Below are 19,596 nucleotides of genomic sequence, written 5' to 3' on the forward strand. Positions count from 1 at the left end.
ACTAGTCACATCCAAAAACCAAAAAAAAAAAAGAAAAAGAAAAAAAGTTAACAAAAATGAAAGAAAAAAAAAAAAAAGGTCATTTGTTAACCCAATAAACTGAGGGAAGTAAACACGTTTTTTGTTTTTTTCTTTTGTATCTCATTTCATCCCTTGAGAGTATGTTTATTCCCTGGCCACAGTGTATGTTTGTCTACATTCTATGTGCTTACAGTCCATCTAAGCAACTGGTGTCTTCATTTGCTGTTCCCCTACCTCCTGTCTGAATGTGTCTGTTTCCATACCCTGTTCCATACCCTGTGTAACTTAAGTGTCACCACTTACTGTGCCTCATTTGACTGTCACTCATATGTTGAAGGACATCTTGGGTCCTTCTAGGTTTTGCCCATTGTTAATAAATCTGCCTTATACATGAGTTCCTAGTACTGTGCATGTGTTTTCACACCACTGAATAAATATACTGGGGCACAATTGCTATGCCTATGGCGATACTATATCCAGATTCACGAGACTGTGGCAAGATGCCTTCTCAAGAGGTTGTGCCATGTGTACTCCCATCAGCAGTCAATGAGATTTTCTGCTGTTCCACATCCTCTCCAGCAATTAACTGATATTGTCAGTTGGAGGTATTTTAGCTATTTTATTGGTAGGGTTATCTCATTAGTATTTTAATTGTCTTTTCCCCTAACGTACAATGCATATTTTTCCCAATAATTCCCCAATGTTCAATAATATATGCATACAAATACCATTTATAATACCATTTGGTAGGGTATCTACTCATATTGCCCTGTTTATTATTTTAATTTGGGGAGTTTGTTTTCGTATTATGGAGTTTTACTAGTTCTTTGAGTATTTTGCATGCAAATCTCTTCAAATTTAAGTTTTGAAAATATATTTTCCTAGTCAAGGTCTTGTCTTTCCATTTTTTGAACACTGTCCTTCACAGAGTAAACAGTTTAAATTTAACAAAGTCCTACATTATCATTTTTTTCACGGACTGTAACTTTTGTGTTGTACATGAAAACTAATCAACTTCTAACTCATGTAGATTTTCTCCTGTTTCCCACTATAATTTTTATAGTTTTGCATTTTATATTTAAGGCAATGCAGGATCTTGAGTGAATCTATGCCTAAAGTACTAAGTGTGTGTCTATTTCCTGATGGTCATTCAACTGTACCCTCATTATTTGTTGATGATGACTAAAAACTAGAAGTCTCTTTTCTGTGTTGATGTGCCTTTATTTCACTGATTAAATTCAAGTTTTCTGTGTGGCATATGTCTACTAGTGAACTCTCTATAATGCTGTGCTCTGCTGTGCTGAGTCACTCAGTCATGTCCCGTCCTTTGATATCTCTATTCTATTCCATTTATCTTTATGTCTACTACTTTTAAAATACATTATCTTAATTATAGGTTTATAATAAATATTGAAATTGGGATGTGTAAGTTCATTGACATTTTCCTCATCAGTACTGCCTAGACTACTCGATGTTTAAAATGACTTTGTTGAATAGCTACAAAATAAATTGCTGAGATTTTATTGGGATTGTACTGGATCTTTAAATCAACTTAAGAATTGACAGTTTAATATTGCTGTGTCTTTTGATCATGACAAAGGAATGTACCACAACTGTCTATTTTTCTTTCATTGTTTTCCAGACTGTTTCATATTGTTTTCTTCTTTAAAAAGCTTTACTCAATGTATTTAAACTTATAAACAAAAACAAAAAACCCAGATCAACCATGTCTCACAGCAAACCAGTTTTCTTGAGATACAGTCCATTTTCTGAGGACTAAATTTGTGGTATACTGAGTATTTCTGGCATGCATGGACACATCTGTACTACCTGGATTTAGACCCTCAAGAGTAACTGTTTGGATAACAATATGATTACAATGCCTTAAGGTTAGGTAGTGAGTTAAGAAAAAGACTCAAAGCTACCATGAAAACTCAGGATATTTTAAATATTACCTGCTAATACCAAAGGAATAGTATATGGTATGTAATGACAAAATGACTTATAAATCAAAATACTGCATTTAGAAAATGCTAGCCTTTGAATTCTTGTTCTTCTGCCCCTTTAACACAGCAGCATTTATCAAAGCAAGTTATTATTCTAGCACATTAATAGTTGAGAAGTTGTCAAAACTTAATGGACTCCACACTTAAATTACAGTGGTGATATTCTCATGGAATTTCTTTTATGTATAAATTCCAGTCCATTTCAGTATAGACAGTAATTTCCTCATTAAATTCATTCATGAAATGAGCTGCAATGTTTTTGTCATCCATCTGAAAATTTCTGATAAATTTAATTTGGTAAACTTTCTCATCAACAGATTACACACAGATAATTTGAAAAATATATATAATCAGTAATTTCTGAAAAAAGTGAAAGGTACAGAATATTAGACACAAAAGACTAAGTTGGATTTTATTCCATTAGATTATCTTGGTATTTGTGAAGTCAGTGTTTGGAATCAAGATTACCAGGAGAAATATCAATAACTTTAAATATGCAGATGACACCACCCTTATGGCAGAAAGTGAAGAGGAACTCAAAAGCCTCTTGATGAAAGTGGAAGAGGAGAGTGAAAAAGTTGGCTTAAAGCTCAACATTCAGAAAACAAAGATCATGCCATCTGGCCCCATCACTTCGTGGCAAATAGATGGGGAAACAGTGGAAACAGTGAGAGACTTCATTTTTGGGGGCTCCAAAATCACTGCAGATGGTGATTGCAGCCATGAAATAAAAGACGCTTACTCCTTGGAAGAAAAGTTATGACCAACCTAGACAGCATATTAAAAAGCAGAGACATTACTTTGCCAACAATGGTCCATCTAGTCAAGGCTATGGTTTTTCCAGTAGTCACATATGGATGGTGAGAGTTGTACTATAAAGAAAGCTGAGCACCAAAGAATCAATGCTTTTGACCTGTAGTATTGGAGAAGACTCTTGAGAGTCCCTTGGACTGCAAGGACATCCAACCAGTCCATCCTAAAGGAAATCAGTTCTGAATGTTCATTGGAAGGACTGATGTTGAAGCTGAAACTCCAATACTTTGGCCACCTGATATGAAGAACTGACTCATTTGAAAAGAGCCTGATGCTGGGAAAGATTGAAGGCAAGAGGAGAAGGGTACAACAGAAGATGAGATGATTGGATGTTATTACCGACTCGATGGACATGAGTTTTAGTAAACGCCGGGAGTTGGTGATGGACAGGGAGGCCTGGCATGCTGCAGTCCATGGGGTCGCAAAGAGTTGGTCATGACTGAGCGACTGAACTGAACTGAACTGAACTGTACTTCTACTCTCACTTACTAACAGTTACATATATTTATACATCCTTTATTCAAATATGATTTAAGTTAAACCATGTCTCTATTTTCTTTAGATGGAATTTCAAAGCTTAAAAGCATTTAAGTAAGTTCGCAAAGAATACAGTATCTATGTCAAGTCTTGATTGAAAAAGAATTAAATAAAAATAATTTACCAAAATATGTAATATGTATTTCCTCTTGCTTGGCTCCATTAATCTATAAAATATTTCAGTAACATAAATTTTACAAATCCATGTAACTCATATAAATCAAACTTGATTTGTCTCTAGTTCATTTATTTTCGGCCTTCCCTGATAAGCTCAGTTGGTAATGAATCCACCTGGAATGCAGGAGACCCCAGTTCAATTCTTCGGATGGGAAGATCCACTGGAGAAGGGATAGGCTACCCACTAGTGTATTCTTGGGCTTCCCTGGTGGCTCATCTGGTAAAGAATCTACCTGTAACTGGAAGACCTGGGTTTAATCCCTGTAAGGAGGATCCCCTGGAGAAGGGAAAGGCTACCCAACTCCAGTAATCTGGCCTTGAGAATTCCATGGACTGTATAGTCCATGGGGTCCCAAAGAATCAGACATGATTGAATAACTTTCAATTTCACTTTCATTTATTTTCTACCAAGGGTAATTAAAGCAATAATCAAATTGTATTTTATTTTATTTTTTTTTCAGGTAAAGTACTTTTAAGAAAAATCTGTATGACATAATAATTTTTTTTTCCCCAAATCTTCCCACCCTCTCCCTCTCCCACAGAGTCCATAAGACTGTTCTATACATCAGTGTCTCTTTTGCTGTCTCGTATACAGGGTTATCGTTACCATCTTTCTAAATTCCATATATATGTGTTAGTATACTGTATTGGTGTTTTTCCTTCTGGCTTACTTCACTCTGTATAAACATAAATGTTTTTTCATGTCTCTGTTATGATTCCATTATTATTGTTACTCATATTCTTATTACTGAATACCTGAATAGCTATTTTCAAGTTGAAAGTGCAGTCACAATAAACCTTTTCAATATTCATAGCTATAAGGTACTTGGCAACTTCTTTATAGTAGAGATTACTAATTGTCCCTAATATGCCTTCTTTCTTTCTTCATCTGTTTAGTAACAAAACCTTAAATACATATGACCATGAGTAGATTACATTTCATAGCCTCCTATTCAATGGTTAAATTTTACCATGCATGATATAAAAGATATCTTGGGCATAAATTCCAGGTAATGTCCTTAATCAAATCTGATTATGTTAGACATTTTCTTATATTTTTCTCCTGACTGGAACATAGATGTGCTGCTAAGCTGCTTCAACCATAAGGACACTGTAAAACAGGATAATGGAGAGGAATAAGACAAAAGTCATCTGGGGCCAGGATAAACTCATGGCAAAGACCATCTCTACAAGTTCTTTTGATTGTTGGAGAGATACAAAGCACTTCATTAAGTGTAATAATCATGCTTGAGTAAGAGATAATGACAATTATATCTGGTTTTCTCCCACAAGTTTTTGAGAGGTATTCTAAAGTTATTCTTTTATTTTCCAAAAGGAAAAGGAATAGCAAAGAAAAACAAACAAAAACCCAGATTATTTAATTTCCAGCCTAAGAGAGCTATCATAACATTTTCAGAGATTTACATTCTTCTATTTATTTACCTTGCTGCAATATCTGTAATTTATTTAATGCATTGCTGAGAGAAGAGAAGAAAATTTATCAACAGTTTATTAACCATATATATTGTCAAGGAGAGAAAGAAATATCACATAACCTAATTCCAGACAGGATTATCCAAAATTATTTTAAAGTATGCCTCCTCTTAATTACCAATTTGTAACAGGTGATCAAAAGGTATTTGAACCATAATAATTCTTTAAACTTTTGTCTTATTCAAGGTAATGCTGACGATAGAAGGCAATACAATTGTTTTGAAAAATAAAAGTGAACGGATGACTATTTTTGGCTTATTGAGGCTCTTTTCAGTAGAGAATATGGCTAAATAGAGAAATTTACACACACCTTAGTTACCTAAAAGATGAAGTGATCCATCCTTTATTATAGTTGCCATTTAAATGGAAAGTTGCACCTCCTTACAAGTATGCATAATTTTCCTAAGGGGCATACATCCATAGATAGTTTTAAAGGATTATTGTCAGAAACTATGAAGGATCTGAGATCACACCCTACTAACAAGCTTACAAGGTAGCCTGACTCATGGATACTGGCAGAGGACATGTGACTCCTTGGTCAGAAATGAAGGACTTCATTATTTGCAGCAAGGCACACAGATGCATGAGCTTTATGTTCATGTCGGTTCTTCTTTATTCAAACCTGATGGAGATGATGCCAAGGAGCTCAAGTGGATGCTGTAACACAATTTGTGTTACAGCTGAGGAACCTCAAGTATAAGTAACCCAAATCTTTAATACATAGGCAGTAATCAAACATGTCTAATGTTTCCTATAAAGGGAGATACTTTATTTATATTCTGGAAAAAAAGAAAATCTGTTCTCTGGCTTGTGAATACTATCTTGGTCTTCCAAGGCTGACCACTATCTAGACATCTTTAAAAAGATGGTATAGAAAAGCCGCAGCTAATACTTCTACTTTATAAAATACACAGAAACACAGAGACCAACTGAGAATTATCAATCAACAAATATATTTCTGTATTTCCAGCTTGTTCTTTCCTCAAACTGAAAAGCTTAGGAAAGTGCCTGTGCTGAAGATTCATACCATTTCTCCTTTCCAAGTTGCTTTCCTTTAGGAAACAGAGACGTAACATCGAGTGCGTGCTGAATTGGGTCTGACTCTTTACGCCCCTACTTGTAGGCTACCCTCCCTGTCCATGAGATTTTCCAAGCAAGATATGGGAGTGAGTTGCCAGTTCTTCATCCAGGAGAACTTCCCAACCCAGGGATCAAATTTTCATTTCTTGCATAGCAGACAGATTTTTTTACTGCTGAGCCACCAGGTAAGCCTTATAACAAAGTACAATAATCCAAATATGCTTTAAAGTCCATGTACAGTTTAGGCTGTTTGTCCCTGTTATTATCTGCTTTCTGTGGCACAAATCTCTTTTACTGATGTACCTTACTCTTCACTATGTATAAACTTGTGAAAACAAAGAATGTATATTAAACTCCCATGTGTGTGTAGTAGTCAGTCAATCATGTCCGAGTCTTTGCAACCCCATGGACTACAGACTACCAGGCTCCTCTCTCGTGGAATTCTCCAGGCAAGAATACTGGAGTGGGTAGCCATTCTCTTCTCCAGGGGATCCTACTAACCCAGGGATCAAATCTGGGTCTCCTGCATTGCAGGAAGATTCTTTTACTGTCTGAACCACCAGGGGTTATTAAGTCATAATAACAAATAACTTGAATATGGAATGCAAATAATTAAAATGCTTGAGGTCCTAGATTTCAGGGTGTTTATGATCTACAGTTCTTCATTTATATTTACTAATACATTCCAGTTTGGAATTTCTTGCTAATAAAACCAAGTATCAGTTTTTAAGTTAAATTTCAAAGAAATAATGTCTAAAATTGCATCAAACCAATCCAAACAATCTTTCATTCATTTCATTCAGAAGTATAAGATAAATTATATGACAGATTTATATGGTGAAAAATATTCACCATATAAGATAGTGAAAACTATTTTTATTTGCTTGAAGGACAACATAACTTAGTAACTGAATGAATTGATTTGTCTTCTCCAACATTCTATCAGCCAGATTTCCATGAATTTTTCCTTCATCATCATGAATTCTCTCTTATCCAATTACTATATCTAAAATAAATTATCAATGACATAAATAATGTGCTACTTGAGAGCTATACCACATGAGCTAGATGATGTGAGATATAGTTAATAATAAACAGAATCTATCCTTAAATTCTATAAAGTCTCTAAGTTACAGAGCAGTAACCTATCTGCCTACTAATTACAGCCTATAAAAGCAATATACCTGCACTAATTAATTATTCTTGAAGTAACAACTATGGCTTAATTAAGTGTACCTTTCTTAATAATGAAATCCTAAAATAATTGGAATCTTCTGTCTAGAGGCTGTAATAATTATTATCATTAGAAAGGGAATCAAACATGGCCACACAAAGCAAAACTGTTTCATAAATGACACTGAACTTGAGATTAACTAAGGCAGTCATTCATAAACCATTCTGTAAAGGTTCAGCTACTAAATACCTTAGACTATGTGTGTCATATGGTCTCTGCCACAGTTAATCTGTCATTACAGCACATTAAGTAGCCATAGGTAGTACGTAAAAATAATGATGCTTCTCTATTACAATAAAACTTTATTTACCAAAATAGGCCATGGAGTTACCAGCCTTTTTTTCTGTAGTTTGATGACCTTCAAAGTTGAATCAAATTATTGAATTCAACTTTTACTATATTTCTATATTTCCTTGTATTGCAATCTAGGTTCCTGTCCTTCAACGTCAATGCTTAAGTTTTAAGCAACTTTATCATATACAATATTCTAATGAATTACACTGAAATGTATTTAACATACATTTTCCTTTCTCTCCATAATTTAGCATGAGGTTAAGCTTGCTTAATTTAAGGTTAACCTTAAATTAAGCTTGAGGTTACATAGATTTAGACACTATAAAAAAGCATGCTTGTTTTGTAAATGTTAAAAGATAACAGTGATAACATTTAAACTGCACAATATGACCCATCCAAAATTAAGAAAGGGAGAGATTAAGCATGCAAGTAATAGGCCATATGAATTATTTCCTTAATGTGTGTCCCTTTCTCGTTTTATGAACATATAATTTCTCTACCATAAAAATTTGGGAAATCAATAACATAAATTTTACAATTTATTATCCCATATATCGATGTTTTCTTATGCCATATTAAGTGCCTCCATCCATTCAGTGTCTATTGATTATTGTTTTCCACTTATTAAGAATTCCCTGGGCTCTATCTTCTTTCCTATTTTTCCTATCTCAATCATTAATTGTCACTCAAATTAATATCTACTAGTCATGTCTGAATCTCTGCAACCCCATGGACCATAGCCAGTCAGACTCTTCTGTCCTGGAGTTGGTTGCCATGTCCTCCTCCAGGGGATCTTCCCGACCCAGAAATTGAATCCATATCTCCTGCATTGCAGGCAGGTTCTTTATCTGCTGAGCCATCAAGGAAGTCCAATATCTATTCATAGTAAAGCAATTAATATCAATCCAGAAAACACTGGGAAAAAATGTTAAATGTATCCATCATACGGCAATCCTACAATTATTATTCAGTTCAGTTCAGTTCAGTTCATTTCAGTCGCTCAGTCCTGTCCGACTCTTTGCAACCCCATGAACCACAGCACACCAGGCCTCCCTGTCCATCACCAACTCCCAGAGTCCACCCCAACCCATGTCCATTGTGTCAGTGATGCCATCCAGCCATCTCATCCTCTGTCGTCCCCTTCTCCTCCTGCCCCCAATCCCTCCCAGAATCAGGGTCTTTTCCAATGAGTCAACTCTTTGCAAGAGGTGGCCAAAGTATTGGAGTTTCAGCTTCAATATCAGTCTTTCCAATGAACACCCAGGACTGATCTCCTTTAGGATGGACTGGTTGGATCTCCTTGCAGTCCAAGGGACTCTCAAGTCTTCTTCAACACCACAGTTCAAAAGCATCAATTCTTTAGCGCTCAGCTTTCTTTATAGTCCAACTCTCACATCCATACATGACTACTGGAAAAACCATAGCTTTGACTTGAAGGCCCTTTGTTGACAAAGTAATGTCTCTGCTTTGTATTTATTTATTTATTTTTTTAAATGCTGTCTAGGTTGGGCATAACTTTCCTTCCAAAGAGTAAGCGTCTTTTAATTTCATGGCTGCAATCACTATCTGCAGTGATTTTGGAGCCCAGAAAAATAAAGTCAGCCACTATTTGCCATGAAGTGATGGGAATATTATTCAGTATCTTATTCAAATTTTTCTCCTGTGGGATTTAAGTTGTTATAGTCATTCTTTCTTCCCTGTGCATCATTATTTCCATTTTTCTTCTACTTGTGATTACTCTCTTCACAAGAGTATGTTTTCATACTCTACTTTCAAATAAAAAAAACTTTTCCTTATCCCACACATCCCACAAATACTGAATCATTTCTTTTCCTTCAGAGCAATCCTTTTTTAAAAAAGTCTTTCAGGAAGTACAATGCATAATAGAAGCAGCAAGAGAGGGCATTTGTGATAAGCTTAAAGATATCCAAAAATATCCAGGTCCTAATCCCTGGAATGTTATATTATATGGTAAAAGAGGCTTGTAGATATGATTAAAGTAAGTATCTTGAGATGGGAGATTATCATGGATTATCTTGGTGAGCCTAAAATACAAATATAAACACCGTAAGAATGAGGAGAAGGCAATGGCACCCCATTCCAGTACTCTTGCCTGGAAAATCCCATGGACGGAGGAGCCTGGTAGGCTGCAGTCCATGGGGTCGCTAGGAGGTGGACACGACTGAGCGACTTTGCTTTCACTTTTCACTTTCATGCATTGGAGAAGGAAATGGCAACCCACTCCAGTGTCCTTGCCTGGAGAATTCCAGGGACGGTGGAGCCGTGGGCTGCGGTCTCTGGGGTCACACAGAGTCGGACATGACTGAAGTGACTTAGCAGCAGTAGCAGCAAGAATGAGGGAGAAGAACATTTGACACAGAAGACAAAAGTTATATGATGATGCAAGTGGATAGAGATCTGTAGATGCTACACTGCATCCATGAAGATGGAGGAAGGGGCCACAAGCCAAGAAGTGTTGCACTAGAAATTGGTAAGGCAAGGAAACTGAATCTCCCAGGAGTCTCTGGAGTGAGCATGGCCCCACTGATACCTTGGTTTTGTCACAGTGAAACTGATTTTGGATTTCTGGTTTCCAGATAGTAAATGAATCAGTTTGTATTACCCAGTTCATGTTAATTTGTTACAACAGCCATGAGAAACTAATGTAACATCTTTCTTACTCATAGATTTAAAGGGAAACCTTTTAATATTTCACCTTATATCATAAGCAACTTACAGGATTTGAAAAACTATCTTTTATCAGGTTTGTAATTTCCCTATATGGATTATAAAGTCATAATATAATTTTATAAATATTTTATGTCTATATCTGTTAAAATACATACCATATATTCATATAAAGATGATATAATTTTTCTCATTTAAACTAAGACTATGGTAAATAATATACTTTTAAATGGGATCAGCTGAAGTTGAAGCTCAGTACTCAGCTTCCACCTATTGTTTTATGTGGTAAGACACTGGAAGTCTTACCTTGTACATGTCTGTCTCTAAAGTGGGCCACCCATAAAGAGACTTGTATGCAGATATCTGGCCATCTTCTCTATGCTTACCTCCTTCTTGGAAACTGATCCCATGAGTCCCACACACATTGGATGCTGCAGACATGGGTCTCCTCAACAGAGAAAACTTCCCTTTCTGCTTATGCTTTTTCACATCAGTATTCGGAAGTGCTGTCAAAAAAAAAAAAAAAAAAAAAGCTGGACATGTAATTTATCTTGTGGGTTTATTCCTTCTTAATAATAGACCAATTCTAGTCCCATATGGTTTGGTTCCTTCAGTGCCTTCGAACAGTTTTGCCCAGATTTTATAGTATTTTCAGGGTGTGGGCTTGTTCTATCAGGGCCTGAACCTGAAATTCTGTAATATGTATTTAAATGGAGAGTTGTTACAGTTTATGTTGCATTTCTTGTTTTTCTAATAAGAGTTTTTAGGTTTTCTATTATGCCATGACTCTGAAATTAAGGACCCATTTATCTTATTCTAATCTAGGTTCTTATCCATAATTTTAATGAAAGTGGTCTTTTAATGGCTTTTGATAACTTCTATATGGCTGCTACTCACATTTCTCATAGTCTCAGTGGCATTTCAAATAATTGACAACTTGCTCCTCTTTAAAACAGTTTCCTTTCTGCGTTTTCTTAAAAATACACTGACCTGGATTTCTCCATACCACTTGGAACTCTTTATTCTCAGTTTATTTTTAACAGGTTTATTTACTTAGCTTATTTTGCATTATTTTCAATTGTCTGGCTAAACCTTTGCTTGGGTGATTTAACCCCCCAAAACCCATTATTTTAAATGTCTGTATGTTAAAACCTCCCACAGTTTTATTTCTACCATTGATTGTTCCCTAAGTTTCAGACTTTGCACTGTTGTTCATTCACCATCTTTCATTTCTTTCATGTAAATAACTGAGAGTCTTGTTATTTCTTTATCTGAGTTTATTCCACACATATGCATGCCTTTCTATCAGCATTGCCATTATTACTATCAACAGTATTCTAGATGAGGACATTCTAGAATGAGGACAACAGACTGCATCCATTCTTTTTTCCTAAAATTGATTGACTCTTCAAAGGGTAATGTCAAAGAGAACCGGAGCCAGATCGTAGTTAAACTGGGTGAAGATGGACTTCATTTACAAACTACTGTAATAGTGTAAAAGAGACTTCAGTATAGTAAACTCAAAATACAGCAAAGAAAAGCAGCAATTTGTAGCCAAAGAGCACAGTGGGGAGGGGTTGAGGGGAGTTCGTGGGTAGAAAAACAGTAAGAAGAGTTATCAAGGATTGCTAAACCAGCTTAACGATATTTCTGAAGGCTGACCAGGGAAATCAGATATCAAAGGTGATCTGATACCTGAGGTGGGGGCAGTTTCTCTAAACTGGTTTAGAAGGATTCTTGCAAAAACTGGGCTATGTGGACTGGCAAGAACGGTGCAAGATCAGAGCCTAATGAAGAGGGTAGAGGAGTTTGGTCAAAGACAAAGTCTTCATCAGCAACTACAGTATTTTCGGATTAACTGATGGCTCACTGGTAAAGAATTCTGCCAATGCAGGAGATTCGGGTTCAATCTCTAGGCCAGAAAGATCCACTTGGAGGAGGAAATGGCAACCCACTCCAGTATTCTTGCCTGGAAAATCCCATGGAAAAAGGAGCCTGGCAGGCTACAGTCCAAGGGGTTGCAAAGAGTCAGACACAATTGAGTGACTAAGCATGCACAATATTTGTAAAAATCCAAGGGGGAGGTTTATTTATATTCATTAATGATTTTCCACAGAATTAACTATTTTAAAATTCACAGTTTTAATATGTATATATATTTTTCCTTTCATTTCCTTTTACTTCTGCTTTCTGAAAGTTGTAATTTTGCATATTTAATTAATATCTATTATATATGAATGTAGAATGAAACTTCTAGTAAATAAATTTTCCTTTCCTTGTTACATATATTTTATACTAAATTCTACCATGTCTCACAAACTTATCATCAGATAAGAGCAATATTTGATCTTCCTTTTTATTTTAAATCTTTCTAAATTGCTTTGTTTGGGTATGTCTTGTGTACACAGAATGAATTATATTCTGCTTCATTAGCCAATGTGAAAACACTTTACTGAATGGCAAGTTAAGCCCATTTATATATTTTATATTCTTAGTATGCTGGTTTTCAGTTCTATCATAATATTTTTACCATAAAAACTATGTGCATAAAATCTTACAATGTATTTACGTTCTGGGGGCTTTGTGGGGACTCATTTGATATTTATAAATGTTTCTATATCTATCTGTGACATTATCTTATATAACCTTATATAAAAAATACACTAGTCCTCCAATGCATTTTAATACTCTATTGATTTCTTCAGTGTGTAATGTTCTCTAGTAACCTCTTTCTTCTCCCTCCTCTTTTCACCTAACATTAACGTCTCTTCACTATCCTTTTACTGATAGATACTATTGCTGCTGCTGCTGCTGCTGCTGCTGCTGCTGCTGCTGCTACTGCCGCTAAGTCACTTCAGTCGTGTCCAACTCTGTGCGACTCCAGAGACGGCAGCCCACCAGGCTCCGCCATCCCTGGGATTCTCCAGGCAAGAACACTGGAGTGGGTTGCCATTTCCTTCTCCAATGCAGGAAAGTGAAAAGTGAAAGTGAAGTCGCTCAGTCGTGTCTACTCTTAGCAACCCCATGGACTGCAGCCTACCAGGCTCCTCTGCTCAAGGGATTTTCCAGGCAAAAGTACTGGTGAAAAATTCACTAATATTTTTCTTTCACTTATCTTCCCCTTTTCTTCAATTTTTTGTGATCTGTAATACATCTACCCTTTTGTGCATATATTAGTAGCACAAGTCATTTCAAAATTTAATGTATGTAATAATTATCCTTAGGCTTTTATGTTATATTTGAACTATTAATATTTGTCATTAGTAACTAAGAGATTTCTCAGAAAATAATCATAGGAACTGTATTTCCAAAGTTTCCTAATGTCCATGATGCTTTGTATTCCTTAAATATGATGATAGATTAAGTGAATAACATATAATTGACTTTTATTAATGCTCTAAAAACAGTTATCTTCCTGTACAAAATGTTGCTGTCAAGAAGTCTGTTGTCAATGTTAATTTCCAACCTTTTTATCCACATACTCAAATAATTTATATTATCTCTGTAATTGTATTTTTACATATGTGTTGCTCTCCTTTGCCTAAGTTCTATATTAGAATATTCTTTTCAAATTTTTAAAATCTCTCCATTACTAGCTTATCTATCCACTCATTTTTCTCCTTTATAGCTCTTATTATATTTTGCATCACTTCCATTTGGTTTGATGTACCTTTTTAAACTATTTGGGCTTCCCTATTTGGCTATGTTGGTCTTATTTGCAGCACTAGAATTTTCATTGCATTATGTAGATCTTTGTTGCACTGCACTGTGGGATCTGTAGTTTTCAGACCGGAGCTGGAACCCACATTCCCTGACCGGCAAGGTGGATTCTCAACCACTGGATCGCCAGGGAAGTCCCTGATGTTCCTTTTAAACACATCTTTATTTCTGAAAATATCTTCCTCTATCTCTCCTTCTCTCACCCTCTACCAGAATATTTCTCTCTGTCCTTCTTTCTCACTCTCTCCCTAATTCATTTTGATTTTGCTCCCAGTGTTTTTCCTTTAGAGTAATCTTTTTCCTTAGGGGTAAGTAACTGTGGTGATTTCTGGTTATGGTTTACGGATTCAGAACAGATCAGATCAGTCACTCAGTTGTGTCCGACTCTTTGGGACCCATTATGCATATGTTAATCGCCTGCTGCTGCTGCTGCTGCTAAGTCGCTTCAGTCGTGTCCGACTCTGTGTGACCCCATAGACGGCAGCCCACCAGGCTCTGCCATCCCTGGGATTCTCCAAGCAAGAACACTGGAGTGGGTTGCCATTTCCTTCTCCAATGCATGAAAGTGAAAAGTGAAAGTGAAGGTGCTTAGTCGTGCCCGACTCTTAGCGACCCCATGGACTGCAGCCTACCAAGCTCCTCCATCCATCATGTCCAATTCTTTGTGACCCCAGGGACTGTAGCCCATCAGGCTCTTCTGTCCATGGGATTCTCCAGGCAAGAAAGTATTGCCATTTCCATCTCCAGAGGATATACCTGACCCAGGGATCGAACCCAGGTCTCCTACATTGTAGGCAGATTCTTTACCATCTGAGCTATAGGGAAGTCCTAAGACCTTTCAATACTTTCCTTTATATTCATTTTATCTTTGCCATTAACCATGCCCAGTGCTGCCCCAGTTCTACTAAGCATTTAGATGATATTCCTATATTCTTAATTTTATTTTGATTACCTGTTATCTGCTTCTGTTGGTGATACTACCTAGGTTTTTACATTGTGTCTCCTGACAACAAGGCCCAGTGTTTTCAGTTGATCCAGGCATACAGTAAAGAAGAATATAATTATCTGCTTTTATTGGTTCCCACATTATATCTTTCCAAATTGGGAAAGGAGTATGTCAAGGCTGTATATTGTTACCCAGCTGATTTAACTTATGTGCAGAGTACATCATGTGAAATGTAGGCTGGATGAAGTACAAACTGGAATTTAGATTGCCAGGAGAAATATCAATAATCTCAGATACATAGATGACAACACCCTTATGGTAGAAAGTGAAGAGGAACTAAAGACCCTCTTGATGAAAGTGAAAGAGAAGAGTGAAAAAGCTGGCTTAAAAATCAACATGCAAAAAACTAAGATCATGGCATCTGGTCCCAACACTCCATGGCAAATAGATGAAGAAACAGTGGAAACAGTGACAGACTTTATTTTTTGGGGCCCCAAAATCACTGAAGATGGTGACTGCAGCCATGAAATTAAAAGATGCTTGCTCCCTGGAAGAAAAGCTATGACCAATCTAGTCAGGACATTAAAAAGGCAAGACATTACTTTGCCAACAAAGGCCCGTCTAGTCAAAGCTATGGTTTTTCCAGTAATCATGTATGGACATGAGAGTTGGACTATAAAGAAAGCTGAGTGCCAAAGAATTGATGCTTTTGAACTGTGGTGTTGGAGAAGACTCTTGAGAGCCCCTTGGACTGCAAGGAGATCCAACCAGTCCATTCTAAAGGAGATCAGTTCTGAGTGTTCATTGGAAGAACTGATGCTGAAGCTCAAACTCTAATACTTTGGCCACTTGATGCAAAGAACTGACTTGGAAAAGACCCTAATGCTGGGAAAGATTGAAGGTGGGAGGAGAAGGGGATGACAGTGGATGATATGGTTGGATGGCATTACGGATTTGATGGACATGAGTTTGAGCAAGCTCTGGGAGTTGGTAGTGGACAGGGATGGTGTGCTGCAGTCCATGGGGTTGCAAAGAGTTGGACACAACTGAGCAAGTGAACTGAACTGCTACTATATCTTACTTTGGTAACCAAAAATATATTTACAGTCACTAGTCAGTACTGTGGACGGAGGAGCCTGGTGGGCTGCAGTCCATGGGGTTGCTAGGAGTCGGACACAACTGAACGACTTCACTTTCACTTTTCACTTTCATGCATTGGAAAAGGAAATGGCAACCCACTCCAGTGTTCTTGCCTGGAGAATCCCAGGGACGGGGGAGCCTGGTGGGCTGCCGTCTCCGCGGTCGCACAGAGTCAGACATGACTGAAGCAACTTAGCAGCAGCAGTCAGTATTGTGTTTTCCTATTATGCTATTTGCTTAGCACAAACTTCTTGTTGATTTTACTTCTAGTTTTTTCATGATGAAAGAATCAGAAATTGGATCTCTGGTAACTGGCTCTGTGACATGGTTAAATGACACTGATGTGAACTTTTAGTGCTTCATCTGTAAAATGGGAATAATAAAACAACGAACCCCAACTGCACAAATATGAAAAAATTATGAGGTTTACAAGTATCTGGTATAGAATACGTATCTCTGCATTTTGTCTTTCATATTTTTTAAAAACATTTCACAATAAAATAGTTTACATGCGATAGTTATAATAGGTATTATATTATTCCTTATTTTCCCTTCACTTAATTTATTCTTCATATTTTAAAATATAGTTTTATACTCAATACAATTCCGATCTGCAGAAAAGGGAAACAAGTTTAATTTTCTTCCTCAGCTGATTTTAAGTATACATTTCTATACTCAGGAATGCTAGAAAGTAAAATCATAACTAGCTATTTCATGGAAACTCATTTTTTCACAACATATCCTCTAAAGTTTAGGAAATAAAAATCCTTTCACAGCTTTCCATATGCTTAATCTGAAGTTTTTACAGTAACACTGTATGGGTAACCGGCTCAAATTAATAGATAACTAAACACATTTGTCGGAGAAGGCAATGGCACCCCACTCCAGTACTCTTGCCTGGAAAATCCCTTGAGCAGAGGAGCCTGGTAGGCTGCAGTCCATGGGGTCCCTACGAGTCAGACACGACTGAGCGACTTCACTTTCACTTTTCACTTTCACGCATTGGAGAAGGAAATGACAACCCACTCCAGTGTTCTTGCCTGGAGAATCCCAGGGACGGGGGAGCCTGGTGGGCTGCGGTCTCTGGGGTCGCACAGAGTCGGACACGACTGAAGCGACTTAGCAGCAGCAGCAGCAGCAAACACATTTGTAACCGATTCAATACAAAGGCATTTAAAAATGGAAATTTTACAATATTTAGAGTTATTAATATATCTAATAGCACATAATTTGTATAAAGACATTTACTTTTTCACAAGATTTTTTTATACCTATGAAAATGATAATATCTGTCTTAGTTTTGTTACAAAATATAGAATGCTATAAAATACATACAAAATATTTTTGCTACTGTTACTATATGCTAATACAAAATCTGACCGACTACTTTAATAATGTTTTGCTAATTTTTGTTTATTAATGCAACAAATTTAAAGTTGAAACTTGCCTATTATCTTGATTATAGGGAAACTTTTGAACACACAAAAAACCAACACTTTTATTGCCTTTTATATAGGTCCTGAAAAGACAATAGAAAAAGACAATATGTCAAAAAGTTAAGAGACAGAAACAGCTTTTTTGTTGCTGGTAAATTTAATGAAATCTTATGTTATTCGACTGGCAAGTCTCATTTCTTTGAGTGTCTCAGTGAAGACTGTCAAAAATCATCAAAATTCAACACAACAGAGTAAAAGCTAATAGCCTTTTTGTTATACCAAAACTAAAAGGATTGGTAAGACTCAAAATGAAATGCTATTACTGAAAATCTTCTTTTATCTAATCCTTTGTGCAGTGAGTGAAAATTGAACAAATACATACTCTTTCATGGTGTTAAAATGAATTCTGACACTATTAAACAAATATTCTTTGGTCCAAAATCCTCTTCAATACTTTTCCACAAGGAGTATTATGAGAATATCCTATGTGAGTTATTGAATAATATTCTGACTACCCAAATAAAATTATTTTCTATAAAATAGAAATTAAGCACTCTATTTAAAAAATACTATAGCATAATAATTTTGGTGTGGTTATCATATTAAGGCTTTTATATTGTAATCATATTTTCTAATCTCTAATGTAATCAATATCTCTCTTCTATGTGTGTATATATACATATTACTTCACCACTGAGAAGACCTAAAAACAGGAAAAGCCCAATAACAATGAGCATACTTAGCACTCTGGATTCACATTATTCTCCTATTCAAGGAACCAGGACCCTTTGAAGCAAGGGCTGATTCCAGTATTGGAGAAAAGAAAAACCATATGAGTCTGCCACAATTTTTGCTATAAGAAAATGAGAAGTTTTCGACAAATAATGATGACTTGCCATAATGAGACTGAAGCTAACTTGAAGTGGCTCTCAATAGCCAAAATTGAAATAATTTGAGCAGGAAAAAAAATGGCAATGTATTACTATGATTAAGTAAACCAAATACATACAAATCCACACTGATGTAAATTAATAATTGAATAAATGAATGAAAGAGGGAAGCTCTCCCATACAGTAGTGTTCTAATAATAAAGAAGAAGTCATGGAAATAGAAACTCAGTAAGTGGAAAATACCATATAATTGTTTCAGGCAAAAACGTTAAAATTAGTGGTGATATTATAATGAAAAACAGGACGTTTACATAGTCTCCCAAGTATCTCCCAACAGAAGATTTATATTAAAATAACTTTAAAATGTAGAAACCTGATGGACAATATCTTCACCAAATGATTAGAGTTAACACCACCAGAAATGGGACATGGTAATGTCATGTGCCCCTAACATGATGCACTGAGAAAGGCAAGCTCAGCATTGTGGCACTTTGTCAAAATACAGTATCTGAATTTAACTATATGGAAACATCATAAAAACTCAAATTTCCAAATGATCTACAAAATAACTTGGTAGCACTCTTCAATATTATCAAAAGACAGAGAAAAACTGAGGGACTGGACTGAACTAGAATAAAAAAGACTAAAGAAATGTAGCAATTAAATGCAACAGATGATCTGGTTTTGATTCTGATCAGAGATCATTAGTGAAAGCATTAACAAAATATGTGAATAAGGACTGTACTTATCAATTTCCTAACTTTAATAGTCACTTTGTATGATGTTAACATCTGGGGAAATCAGGTGAAGAATGTATAAGAATTTTTGTAGTAGTTTTGTGAATTTTTGAAACTCTGAAATTATTTTAAGATGAAAACTGTAAATAAATTTAGAAAAACTAATATTTGTTAATCTTCCTAAGCATTGTACTAAAGTATAAAATTTATGTTCCATCTCTGAGGGCTCTTATATTATAAAGTCTAAAACATAAATAAATATAAACAAGCAAAAATAGAATATGATGAAATCTATGAATAAACCTTTGGAGAAGGAAACGGAAACCCACTCAAGTATTCTTGCCTGGAGAATCCTGTGAACAGAGGAGCCTGGTGGGCTCTTG

At 35.9% G+C, this 19,596-nt stretch overlaps 1 long non-coding RNA gene across 1 annotated transcript in view; it reads right to left on the reverse strand.

Annotated features, from left to right (window-relative positions):
• Positions 1–4,812: 4,812 nt before the first annotated feature.
• Positions 4,813–19,596, reverse strand: part of LOC147355127 (uncharacterized) — a 50,960-nt gene continuing 36,176 nt past the window's right edge. Inside the window, exons 2-3 of the long non-coding RNA XR_015144235.1 lie at positions 10,731–10,850; positions 4,813–5,705 (exon numbers count right to left, since the gene is read on the reverse strand). This is a non-coding gene — a long non-coding RNA (uncharacterized LOC147355127). The remainder of the gene's footprint in view (positions 5,706–10,730; positions 10,851–19,596) is intronic.

This window comes from Bos grunniens, chromosome 17 (assembly GCF_055505025.1).
Source record: "Bos grunniens cultivar Pamir isolate PY7600 chromosome 17, Bosgru_T2T1.0, whole genome shotgun sequence".
Lineage (NCBI taxonomy): Eukaryota > Metazoa > Chordata > Mammalia > Artiodactyla > Bovidae > Bos > Bos grunniens.